Consider the following 14,049-nt stretch of genomic DNA (forward strand, 5'->3'; position numbering starts at 1 on the left):
TAGCTTGAAGTCACTCTTCATTGAATCCATTTGTGATTGTTTGACATTATTTCATTCATTCAGTTTTCCTTTGCACTCTCTTTCATAGAACTGCCCTGCTGCTGCCAAAGAACAGCAGCTCATTGATGGGAATCAGATGGTAGCCATTCTGAGCCAGGATCAACAACTGGACAGCAGATCTAAAATAATTGGCATTCATAAAAGTAGTGTGATTCTTGCATTATGGTGACAGTCTTTCAGACCAAATAGATGAACCAACCAGTACTTTTTTGCAGAATTAAAAACAATTTTCCAGAGGCAAAGAGGAGCAAAACTTAAATAGCAGCTTCCACTAAATGAGCCAAAAAATATTGCAAAGAAAAATGATACTGGATTTCAGGTATGATTTTGATGTTCAATGCGTCAAAACATTTTAGTTCTTCACTCTGGGTCACTCAGCTATTTTATTTATTCATGTGATGCAAGCATCACTGGCAATGACAAAATTTGTTGCCCAAACCCAATTGTTCTGGAGAAGATGGAGAGCCATGTCCTTGAACTGCCACAATCTACATGATGTAGGTATATACAGTTACTGTTATGGAGGAGGCTCCAGGTTTTTAAACACAGTGACTGTACACTAACAGCATTCTTAATTCCAAGTCAGGATGGTATGTAACTGGGAAAGAGAACCCGAAAACAGTATTGCTCCCCTGTGTCTGCTGCCCTTGTCCTTCTAGGTGTTCAAGGTTGTGCATTTGAAAAGAACTAAATGAAGGAAGATTGCCAAATTGCTGAAATTTAATGTGCTATTCTATGCCAATAGTGAAAGAAGCAAAAGTTTACGAGTTGACTGATGTCGATCAAGCAGGCTGCTTTGTCGTGGTGTTGAGCTTCTTGAGTGTTCTTGCCTCTGCACTCATCCAGACAAGTAGGTTGTATTCCTTCACAAACCTAACATGCATCTTGTAGATGACACAGACACTGGGGAAACCAGAAGGCATGTTGCACTCCACAGAATTCTCAGTTTGAACCACAGTACATGGTTACCTGACCCATTTAAGCTTCTACTTACTGCAAGTTGGGTATTCTTTATCCACATGTCTGAAAAGATCTAAATGCCAAAGGTTGTATCAAAAATAACACACCAAACAGGCAGAATAAGACACACTCAAATGGAGCCAAAAGATTGAAAATTCAACGTTCAGAAATATTTTTAAAAGGAAACTTGGAGACAAACTATAATATTACATGGGCTTAGGAAAGTTGTCAGTGCAAGACGGTATACCAGCAGGAGTCAATGCCTTCAGCAGCAGCAGGTAATAAAAGTCAGTTGAAACTAGGAGTAATCAATAGTAGGCTATATCTGGAAACCAAAATTATCCAATTTCCGGGAAGCAACTGATTCCAACGTTTCCAAATAAAAAGGATCCCCAACCTGTATTATGTTGATGGTGAACAGTTCAATGATGATAATCAATGTTCCCACTAATTCTTTTTCCTTCTGAATGGGCCTGACGCATCACCACGAACTTAGAGGCATCATTGATGATAAAATGAAGGTCAATGGTTAAATTCTGTCCTCAGAAATGGTCATTGTCTGGGACTTGTGTAGCACAAATATTCCTTGTCATTATCAGCCCAAACTCAATCTTGTGCAGGGTCTTGCTGCAGTGAGGTCAAGGATTGATAGTAGAGTTGTAGTCTCTGAGGATGTCATCAATGTCAGGGTCACTGAAGGGTCAGGTTCTAGATTAGTGGTGCTGGAAGAGCACAGCAGTTCAGGCAGCATCCGAGCAGTAGTAAAATTAATGTTTCGGGCAAAAGCCCTTAATCAGGAATACAGGCAGAGAGCTTGAAGCGTGGAGAGATAAGTGAGAGAAAGGTGGGGTGGGGGGGGGAGGGGGGGAGAGAAAGTAGCATAGAGTACAATAGGTGAGTGGGGGAGGGGATGAAGGTGATAGGTTGGGGGGGGGGGGGAGAGAAAGAGGGTGGAGTGGACAGGTGGAAAAGAAGATAGGCAGGTAGGACAAGTCATGGGGACAGTGCTGAGCTGGAAGTTGGGAACTGCAGTGAGGTTGGGGGGGGGGGGGGGGGGAGAAGGGGAAATGAGGAAACTGTTGAAGTCCACATTGATGCCCTGGGGTTGAAGTGTTCTGAGGCAGAAGATGAGGCGTTCTTCCTCCAGGCATCTGGTGGTGAGGGAGCGGTGGTGAAGGAGGCCCAGGACCTCCATGCCCTCGGCAGAGTGGGAGGGAGAGTTGAAATGTTGGGCCACAGGGCGGTGTGGTTGATTGGTGCGGGTGTCCCGGAGATGTTCCCTAAAGCGCTCCGCTAGGAGACGTCTAGTCTCCCCAATGTAGAGGAGATTGCATCGGGAGCAACGGATACAATAAATGATATTGGTGGATGTGCAGTGAAACTTTGATGGATGTGGAAGCCTCCTTTAGGGCCTTGGATGGAGGTGAGGGAGGTGGTGTGGGTGCAGGTTTTATAATTCCTGCGGTGGCAGGGGAAGGTGCCAGGATGGGAGGGTGGGTTGAAAGGGGGTGTGGACCTAACCAGGTAGTCACGGAGGGAACGGTCTTTGCGGAAGGCGGAAAGGGGTGGGGAGGGAAATCTATCCCTGGTGGTGGGGTCTGTTTGGAGGTGGCGGAAATGTCAGCAGATGATTTGGTTTACAGGAAGGTTGGTAGGGTGGAAGGTGAGCACCAGGGGTGTTCTATCCTTGTTACGGTTGGAGGGGTGGGATCTGAGGGCAGAGGTGCTGGATGTGGACGAGATGCGTTGGAGGGCATCTTTAACCACATGGGAAGGGAAATTGCGGTCTCTAAAGAAGGAGGCCATCTGGTGTGTTCTGTGGTGGAACTGGTCCTCCTGGGAGCAGATATGGCGGAGGCGGAGGAATTGGGAATACGGGATGGCATTTTTGCAGGAGGTGGGGTGGGAAGAAGTGTAATCCATTTAGCAGTGGGAGTCGGTGGGTTTGTAAAAAATGTCGGTATCAAGTCGGTCGTCATTAATGGAGATGGAGAGGTCTAGGAAGGGGAGGGAGGTGTCAGAGATGGTCCAGGTAAATTTAAGGTCAGGGTGGAATGTGTTGGTGAAGTTGATGAAGAATTGCTCAACCTCATCGCGAGAGCATGAGGTGGCGCCAATGCAGTCATCAATGTTGCAGAGGAAGTGGTGAGGAGTGGTGCCGGAAGATCGACTGTTCTACATAGCCAAAGAGACAGGCATAGCTGGGGCCCATACGGGTGCCTATGGCTACCCCTTTGGTCTGGAGGAAGCGGGAGGATTCGAAGGAGAAATTGTTAAGGGTGAGGACCAGTTCGGCCAAACGAATGAGAGTGTCGGTGGAAAGGTACTATTGGGGACGTCAGGAGAGGAAGAAACGGAGGGCTTGGAGGCCCTGGTCATGGCGAATGGAGGTGTAGAGGGATTGGATATCCATGGTGAAGATGAGGCGTTGGGGGCCGGGGAAACGGAAGTCTTGGAGGAGGTGGAGGGCGTGGGTGGTGTCTCAAATGTATGTGGGGAGTTCCTGGACTAGGGGGGGGGGGGGGATAGGACAGTGTCGAGGTAGGTAGAAATGAGTTCAGTGGGGCAGGAGCATGCTGAGACAATGGGTCGGCCAGGGTGGTCAGGCTTGTGGATCTTGGGAAGGAGGTAGAACCGGGCAGTGCGGGGTTCCCGGACTATGAGGTTGGAAGCTGTGGGTGGGAGATCTCCTGAGGTTCTGTATGGTCTGGGAGACGATGGTTTGGTGATTGGGGGAGGGGGGGGTCATGGTCAAGGGAGCGGTAGGAAGAGGTGTCCTCAAGTTAGCGTTTGGCTTCAGTGGTGTAGAGGTCAGTGCGCCAGACTACCACTGCGCTTGATGATGAGGTCGGGATTGGAGGGCTGCGTGTTGTGAGGGTGAGAGGATGGAGTGGGGGAGGGGGGTAGACAGGTTGAGGCAGTTAATGTCCCGGCAGCAGTTAGAAATGAAGAGGTCCAGGGCGGGTAATAGGCCAGCGCGGGGTGTCCAGGTGGATGCAGTGTGTGCTTTTGCAAGGAAGGGGACATTATCCAAAAGGGAAGGATTTGCTAACATGAGACTAAGGAAGAGAAATTGACTGGTACACAATTTAGTGGAATTCAGTGATGGGAATAGGAAATAGAATGGAGGGACGAGTACAAAGGAGGGCAGAAGTGTTCAACGTTTCTAATATCAACTGGGACCACCTTAGCGTGAAAGGATCAGACAGGGTGAAGTTTTTAAAGTGCATCCAGGAGAGCTTTTTGTGCCAGTATGTAGATAGTCATACTATCGATGGGGTAGTGCTAGACTTGGTGTTTATTGATCAGCATAGGCATGGTGGGCTAAGGGCCTGTTTCTAAGCTTTGACTCTAACTATAACTCCAAGTAGAGAATCAAATCTCATAGCAAACTGGTTTGCAAGGTTAGATCTCTCAGAATATAGGGAGAACTTGCTATTTAGATACAGAAGAAGTGGCTTGAAGTTAGAAGTCAGAGGATTGCTTTTCAAATTGGAGGCCTGTAACCAGCGACGTGCCACAAGGGTCAGTTCTGGGTCCACTGCTTTTCGTCATTTATATAAATGATTTGGATATGAACATAGGAGGTATAGCTAGTAAGTTTGCAGATGACATCAAAATTGGAGGTATATTGGACAGTGAAGAAGGTAACCTCAGAGGACAACAGGATCTTGATCAGGTGGGCCAATGGGCTGAGAAGTGGCAGGTGGAGTTTAAATTTAGATAAATGCGAGGTGCTGCATTTTGGAAAGGCAAATCAGGGCAGGAGTTATACACTTCATGGTAAGGTCTTGGGGAGTGTTGCTGAACAAAGAATCCTTGGAGTGTAGGCTTATGGTTCCTTGAAAGTAAAGTTGCAGGTTGATAGGATAGCGAAGGAGGCATTTGGTAATGCACTGGCCAATAAAGGCAAGCATTAGTGTTGGAGTTGGGTGATCATGTTGCGGCTGTAAAGGATGTTGAAGTACCGCAGGAAATTCTCGTCTCCCTCCTATAGGAAGGATGTTGAAACTTGAAAGGGTTCAGAAAGGTTTACAAGGATGTTGCCATGGTTGGAAGGTTTGAGCTATAGGGATAGGCCGGGACTGTTTTTCAGATGCCAATCTTTTCTGCAATACTAAATTTAGAGAAAGCATAATAAATGTTTGTCTCTTCCCTAGTCAACTACAAGTGTCCAAAAGTCTGTCTTTATATCTAGTCAATGTGTCTAATGAATCAATGCCCTCTACCTGTCTATCCTCAACCCAAATAACTGTATCCTCAACCCAAATAACATAATTGACATAAATCCATGTTCAAGTATCTTTTGCCTAGTTGGAAAAACCACTACCCCTCCAAAACGTCTAGTTACTCTCATTTAATCCAAAATTAACTAACAATAGATTATTTCACTGTTGCATAGTAAGAGGATTTCCAGAGAGCATAACTACTCCAAGGGATAGAAAATAGCAAAACGGAATTCTAGACACATCTCGGTCAGATAGTGTCCAAAAAAGTAGACAACTCAGAGTCCGACACCACAGAGACAGACCCTTTGGCCCAAACTGGTCCATACTGACCAAAATGCCCATCCACGCTAATCCCATTTCCCTGCACTTCACCCATACCCTTCTCAACCTTTCCTATCCACGTATTAGTCCAAATGCCTTTTAAATGTTAGATACCCACCTTAACTACTTCCACTGGTGTACCACTGCGTAAAAAGAGTTGCCCCTCAGATTCCCTTTTAACCTTTCCCCTCCAACTTGCTGAGCAATTATCCAAAATCACATGCTCAACCAATACTTATATAGACAATATATGGTCTAAAAGTTGAGGATGCTTAAGGGACCTTTTATTATTTTAAAAGGTTCTTTGAACAAGCAAGATTGTCCTGGAACATATGCTTGAGAAAGCCAAATATCCAAGTCATTGAGAAAACTAATAGGAATACCTATTTGTGGGCGGCACGGTGGCACAGTGGTTAGCACTGCTGCCTCACAGCGCAAGAGACCCGGGTTCAGTTCCCGCCTCAGGCGACTGACTGTGTGGAGTTTGCACGTTCTCCCTGTGTCTGCGTGGGTTTCCTCCGGGTGCTCCAGTTTCCTCCCACAGTTCAAAGATGTGCAGGTCAGGTGAATTGGCCATGCTAAATTGTTCGTAGTGTTAGGTAAGGGGTAAATGTAGGGGTATGGGTGGGTTGTGCTTCGGCGGGTCGGTGTGGACTTGTTGGGCCGAAGGGCCTGTTTCCACACTGTAATCTAATCTAATCTAATTTGTAGACATTGCTCATCTACCTTTCTCACACACTTTTCTGTCGGTTTTCCAGGTCTCAATTCCATGGTATTTGCAAACCAATATTAACTGGATCCTTATACGTAGCAATGGACTTCAGTATGCATGAGCACTTGCATACAGAGACAGAGAATACCAAAAAAGTGTGGAACTTTATTGTTTTGTACAATCTCACTTGTTAATTTCAAAACTTGCCCTCGTTGGAATAGGAAACAAAGATACCTCCAGGATTTTTTTTAAAAATTATACAATCTGGTAAAATGCTCCACATTCAGACATTTCCTGCAAATGGCTTCATGCAGAGAGGAACAACAATCCAAGTCAACATTCTTCCTTTAGCTAAAACAAATAGAAATCAACAGGGACCAAAGAAACATGCAGTAAATAAAACTGTTGAGGCAAATATTCAGTAACTCTCACACAGCTGGAATATGTTTGAAAGCAGAAATTAAATTGAAGACTTTTTACACTGCTCCTCTCAAAACAGCAGGATCCAATGACTGCAATGAATAGTTTAGATATTCTGCTTATATGGCAAGAAGTAGAAATAGCTCTAGACAACTCTGGCCTGTCAGAGCAACTTTAAATCAGGCTTGGCTTTTCTGGTATGCTGCATGTACAGTCTTTTATAGGAGTAGTTTGTCACGACATATTCTTAGTAAATAGTGCTCTATGAGGTGAACTATCAAAATAAACTTAGATTCAACAGTCTTCTCTTTTCATAAGAAAGAAAAAGATTTAATTTGTAACAACCTGTATGACTTTGTGCATAACTTGCACCAATTGTGAACTCAGCTGTTACTAAGTCATAGATGATGCTTAAACACAAGCTGTTGCTTCAGATGACTGAATTTCCTGAAGGGGTCTCCAGTTCAACTGCTTTTCCCAAAACTGCCCTGACCATGCAAGCACCTTATCAATAGAAATGTATCAGAGGCCTACTGATCACAAAAGCAGGTCTTCAGTGTCACCCTGAAACATATTTGCTCTTTAGCAAGAAAGAATCAAAGGATCATCAACTTTTACCGATACTTTGTCGAGCTTTCCAAAGCAGTCATGACATTTATTCATATTCATTCACCCAGAAAAATCTATTTTATTCTTTCACATTTTAAAATATGCCATGGGTGAGAATCTGAGCTCTTTAAACTACTCCATTGTTACCATAAAAGGACAAACAAATAAAAGTGTTTATTCTACCGTTCTACAGCTCATAGTATAGCCTATACACAACTGGAATTTCAAAGGTCAACATTCACCAGTTTCCTCATTTCCCCTTCCCCCCAGTTCCAACCTGCCAGCTTAGCACCATCCTCACCTTTGCACTGTCCCACCTGCTAATCTTCCTTCCCACCTATCTGCTCCACCCTCCTCGCCGACCTGTCACCTTCATCCCCACTTCCATCCACCTATTGCATTCTTAGCTACCTTTTCCCCCACCCCCCCCTCCAATTTATCTCTCCACCCCGGAGGCTCCCTGCCTCATTCCTGATGAAGGGCTTTTGCCAGAAACGTTGATTTTGCTGCTACTCTGATGCTGTCTGATCCTTTGTGCTTTTCCAGCACCACTCTAATCTAAAATCATTCACTTAGTAATACAATTAAAGTGAACATAGATTGAAAATTTCAGGTGTCAATCCTGAAATTAGTTAATAGTTTGAAAAATGAGCTAATTTAGCCATATTTCATTTTCTATGTGCATCGGTTCTTGCTGTAAATTGTTTGCATGGGAGGAGCAGCAGCATGCAATACTTCTACTGGGATTGTGGTGATATTTTGACCAACACTTGGAAAGCAACATCACTATACCAATAATAGAAACGCTAAAGAATGGCAATTTCAAAACTGCAACCCACTACATTTACCAATATCGATTCCACACAGTGGCCAGAAAGGTCTTGTGAAAAACCCATCTTCCTTCTGTTATGGAAGCTGGTAGTATAATTGCAGTTAATTTATCTCACTATAACAAACAGTAAAAGTGTGGATTATGAACCTTAACCCTCAGGAAACCATTCCTAATGGCATTCGCTCTCTACCTTCCAGGTTGAAATGAGAATTCCACTACTGCGAATCATAAAGCAGAATAGGGCCTGATAATCTACATCCCAGGCACAAAGTGGTGGAAATAGAAATGTTGGGTGTTCGTCATCTTCCAAAGTCCTATAGATTCTGGGAAAATACTTGGCAGATTAGAGGATGACAAATGTAACTCAATTATTTAAAAAAAGGAAGGAGAAAACAGTCAATTACAGGTCAGTTAGCCAAACATCAGTCATAAGGAAAACCTTGAAGATTATTATAAAGGATGCAGTTAACAGGGCACTTCGAAAATACCAATGGGATTTCACAAAATCAACATGGATTTATGAAAGGAAAATCTGATGAAGAAAAACCACTTGATGCAGTGGTTTTGAATTTTTAGAAAGCTTATGATAGAGATCCAAAAGAGGCAAATGTGCAAAATCAAAGCATGCAGGATTGATGGTAATTTGCCATCATAGATTGAAAATTGGTTAGCAGACAGGAAACAAAGTAGGAATAAATGACGCTATTTTGGAGTGGAAAGCAGGACAAGTGGAATATCGCAGTGAGTGCATTTAGGCCCCAGCTATTCAATGTTTATCAATGAATGAAATATTACATGTGTTTTCATCCAAAGTCTTCACATAACAAAACTAGGTGAAATTGAGAGCCAACAATGATTTAAAGAAGCTTCAACCCATTTAGATATGATGAGTGAATTGCCAAATTCATGTTATAGTGCACCTGGCATAAACGTGAATGCAAATTATAATCAACTGACACATTGTGAAAACTGATCTCTGGTCTGGATCTATAATTTACAATCCACACAGGTTAAGATGGTTTTGACTTTTCTAACTGGAAAAGACTCAAAAAAGGAGTTAAAAATTCAAGAGTGGTGTTATTATCACAAACTTTATCTTAGTACAGTTTTCAATAACTTTTAAACAGCAATAGAGTAATTCTCTCTCACTAGGAGCCTATTCTGGAGACCTGGTCAGCTGACACTTCTTTGACCTTCTCCTAAAATCTTTAATCAAAACTATTTTTCCTTTTCTTTTCCCTTGTTAGAATACAATAAAAACTAAAAGCACCTTATACAGAGTCTAAATGCATCATAAGAAGCATCACTGTACCAAAAAAAAGGAAGCCGCAACTTTAAAGCCGCAAAAGCTGAAATCTATCATAAAACAGAAAATACGTAAAACAGCAAATTATGGAAATGATAATGAAGAGAAACAGTTAATGCTTGAAAGGTCAGAGGGTTGAAATGATAGTCCCATTTTTTTTCCACAAATGCTATCATAATCTGTTGAGTGTTTGCAGCATTTTCTATTTTTTATGTTTGGTTTCTAGCATCAATTGTATCCTGGAATGTGACCACTTATAAAAAGATAATTACTTTATTACAAACAAACAGAAATTGCTGAAGAAACTCCACAGATCTGGCTGCATCCCTGGAGAGAAAGCAGAGTCAACAACAGGTCCAGTGATCCTTCTTCAGAAATTTAGTGTTCTGCTTTCAATGTGTTTCAGGTCCAGTGACCCTTGTCCAGAATACTAAACCTTCTAGAGGAGGATCACTTGACCCGAAACATTGACTCTGCTTTCTCTCCTTAATGCTGCCAAACCTGCTGAGTTTCTCTAGCTATTTCCATTTTTGTTTCAAATTTTTAGCATCCACTGTTTTTTTTTCACTCAAACAACATGATCAGCTATATTCAAACATTCTTCTCAGTGGGTGTGTATTCAAATCTTTTACACTACTGTAAAGGTTTTAGAACTTTAGGAGAAAGGTGGTAATGCTGGTGAGTGATTTCTAAATTTGGCAATAAGGAAAAAAACATGCATGAAAAAGGGTAGCTTTGGAAATAATCCAACAATCCAACATTGCCCACTTGCCTAACTGATTATAGTGTAGAGATTTAATAAGGCAGCGGCACAGCAGCAGATATGTTGCCAAGCTGATCTTGTTGTACTACCTAGTAGTAAACTAATGTTACCGCACACTCCCCTTAGAACCTATTAATTAATATTAAATCTACGGTACAAAAGTTTGACAGGTTTAAAGCAACTCAAAGTGCTCCAGGAAGCAGAACTCTCCCAAATACAAATTTTTATAACATTACATCTAAGGTAGACTTGTATAAAAAACTGCATCTTAATAATCCAACACAAGTTCACTTTATTTGTGCTAGTTTAGATGGAGATCCAAGATCCAGTCTCAACTAAATAGTGGAAATCACTGCTTCCTGTCAATGCAACAGGAAGTCAGTGCTGTTGACAGCAATGTACCACACTGAAACCAGATATTTCTGCTGTAGACCAGAGGCAGCAAAAACAGCTCAAATTTAATAAAAGTACTCCAAACGCACCGAACAAATTCTGCCAAAATGCTTCCTCTCAGTCAGTTCAACTATAACTTGCATGCTTTAAACTATAATTGGCTTTAACGCAATTGAAGAATTCAGACCATTATTCACAAGGAAAGTTTGTGTTCTACCTATATTGGGTATAACGCTATTCCAGGAGAAAGTGAGGACTGCAGATGCAGGAGATCAGAGCTGAAAATGTGTTGCTGGAAAAGCGCAGGTCAGGCAGCATCCAAGGAGCAGGAGAATCGACGTTTCGGGCATGAGCCCTTTTTCAGGAATGGCTCATGCCCGAAACGTCTAGCCCCATTAGTTTAAATGGCGTGGCTATTGCATGATTTTCTTACAATACGAGATCATTTGAGAACAGATCTATCACATTATATCAGAACTGACTGTACTTCATCTCACGTGCAACAACTACCCCCATTCATATTACTATTGTCGGCCTTACTGTCAGGTGCTTAGGTTCCACGTTGTGAACTTTTCTTCAAGAACCTCTTTAAAACCTTGTCACCCTTAATAAGTTGTCCTTTAGAAAAGAAATACATCTACCCTATCACTTCTCTCAACATCTAAGCTAAACAATATGCACCTTAAATGACACTAATTCAAATCTAAGTTGTTAAGCACCTTCTGAATGCAACTTTGAGAGCTTAAAATTTTGCACATTAGTAAAACAAGCACTACTTTAGCAGGACAATTGTGCAAGTGTCAAAAATCTTGTAGGATAATACTGCTAACGGTTTACATCCAACTATTCAACGAGAAAGCAATGGGAAAGAAATGAGGAAGAATAGGACATGGATGCATGGGATGTTATCACATTACAGAAAATCCACCAAATTGGGAGCATACCAGATAAGTTGGAAGGAATAAAAGTTTTGATACCATTGAATATACTGGTTCAAAATTACCCTTATCTGCAGTTTTCTACATGAAGGTGAACCAAAATTTTACTGTGTATTCCAGACTGCAAGAACAAAAGTAATTATCTTTAAGTTAAATATTCTAAATCTGACCCTTTACACAAGATAAGCCAGTTAAATACCATGCACATGCCTGGGTTTTAACATATCTATTCTGACGCAATATTCAATAACAACCACGCAATTCCGGACAAAAAAAAAGTTAGAGAGATTAAAATTCAGTGGCCAAGCTACAATAACAACTCTGCACTATGGCCACACACTCTTTTCAATCCCAAGGAATGCAAAATGTCAATGTTTCAAAACCTTAAGTAGCAATAATGCACATTTTTGTTAATTTTCAAACAAATAAAGGAAAATATCTTTAGGATCAGCAGAGCGCAAGCAAAACAAATTCATGACTGCAAGTTCCACACTAGCGATTTAATGTTGCGCTAACACACATGCAACTAAATAGTTAAGAGGTCCAAATTCTCAACAATGACATCTACATTCCCAACCTTACATGGCCATGTCAATAAAAGTTGCAAAATTGTTCAATACAGAACAATCAAAATTTGCAAATGATCTCTGCAATCAAAAAAGATCCATTGTTTAAATTTGCCTCAGTTCCCTTCTCAGTTGTCCTAAGGGTGAAGTTACAGCAGGTGCTATTTCCCAGAAGGCAGCATATGACAGTTAAAGTTTGTTTATTCACTCTGCAGCTGGTTGGAGCCAGGAAACAAGTAAAGAGATAGTATGGGAGCATCAAAGTTTTAGGCAAGATGTAAACGAGAGGCCTGATGAAAATCTGTGCAAGATGAAAGCAGTTATGTCAACTTTTGCCTTACAGTGCTTTCTTCCAAAAAGCACAAAACAGTTTAGCTCACAGCTTTGTTATGTCTGGACTGGTGAATGGAGAGCATTGCTTCAGCAGTCTTTAAAGTCGCGCAATCTTATCTGATACAAGCTTAAAACCAGGACAGGCTTCTTTTCCACTCTACCGCAAGGCCATCTAAGAGGTTATGCAATGTAGTTATCTAAAATTCCCAACTAGTGAATTCTGATATTGTGAAACCATATAATATTGCAGAAAAACATGAGCATTTCATTATAGATATTAAAAATAAAGTTAGAGACAAAAAAACTGCAGATGCTGGAATCCAACGTAGACAGGCAGGAGGCTAGAAGAACACAACAAGCCAGGCAATACCAAGAGGTGGAGAAGTCGACATTTCAGATGTAACCCTTCTTCAGGGTTGGGGGAGCTGCAAAAAAAAAAAAAGGGGATGGCGAGGGCAAGGTGGCGAAATGGGGAATAGAAGACAGGTAGAGGGCATGACCTGGTTGGTCAACGGGAGGAATGAATGCAGTAGGTGGCTGGGAGGAGCGGAAGGAGAGGGAGAGGCTGGGAAGTGAGAAGTGGGATGGGAAGGGAGTTTATTTGAAATTGGAGAACTCCATTTGCGGTCTAATTTGTTGTGGCAATGATGGGAATTAGAGGAACAACATTTCATCTTTTGCCTGGGCAGCCTACAACTCTGAGGGCTCAACATGGAGTTCTCCAAATTTTAAATAACCTCCCTTCCCATCACCTAACTCCCCACCAGATTCATTCCTCCCATTCAGGTCGTACCCTCTACCATTTTAATTCCCCTTCCTACTCCCTTTGACATGTCCATCCTTGGCCTCCTCCATTGCCACAACGTATCAGACAGCAAACTAGAGGAACACCACCTCATTTGCAGCCTGGACAGCCTGGACCAGACGACTCAACATAGAGTTCTCCAATCTCAAAAAACCTTTCCTTCCCATCACCTAACTCCCCACCGGATTCATTCCTCCCAATCAGGTCATACCCTCTATGTTCACCTATCCCCACCTCACCACCCAGCACCCCCATTCCTTTACCTGCAATTCCCCTTACACTCACCCCCACTCCTGAAAAAGGGATTACACCAAAATGTTGACTTTTCCACTTCCTGATGCTGCCTGGCTTGCTGTGTTTGTCCAGCCTCTTGCTGGTCTACCTTTGAAATTGGAGGCGTGTGACCAGCAATTTCCCACAAGGATCAGTGCGGAATTCACTGCTTTTGGTCATTTATATCAATGATTTGCAAGAGATCATTGAAGGTATGTTTAGTAAGTTTGTGGTGTAGTGGTGGTGTGGAAGGCAGCGAAGGGGGTTACCTCAGAGTACAACAGGATCTTGATTAGATGAGCCAGTGGGCTGAGGAGTGGCAGAAGGAGTTTAATTCAGAAAAATATGAGGTGTTGCATTTTGGAAAGGCAAATCAGGGCAGGACATATATACCTAAATGGTAAGGTCCTGGGGAGTATTCCTCAATTAAAAACCTTAGATTCATAGTTCCTTAAAAGCAGAGTTGCACGTAGATAGGCTAGTGAGGTGGCATTTGATATGCTTGCCTTTATTCGTCAGTGCATTGCAT

The sequence above is a fragment of the Chiloscyllium plagiosum genome, unplaced genomic scaffold (assembly GCF_037043375.1).
Source record: "Chiloscyllium plagiosum isolate Xiang-an unplaced genomic scaffold, Cpla_swu_hap1 HiC_scaffold_9, whole genome shotgun sequence".
Classification (NCBI taxonomy): Eukaryota; Metazoa; Chordata; class Chondrichthyes; order Orectolobiformes; family Hemiscylliidae; genus Chiloscyllium; species Chiloscyllium plagiosum.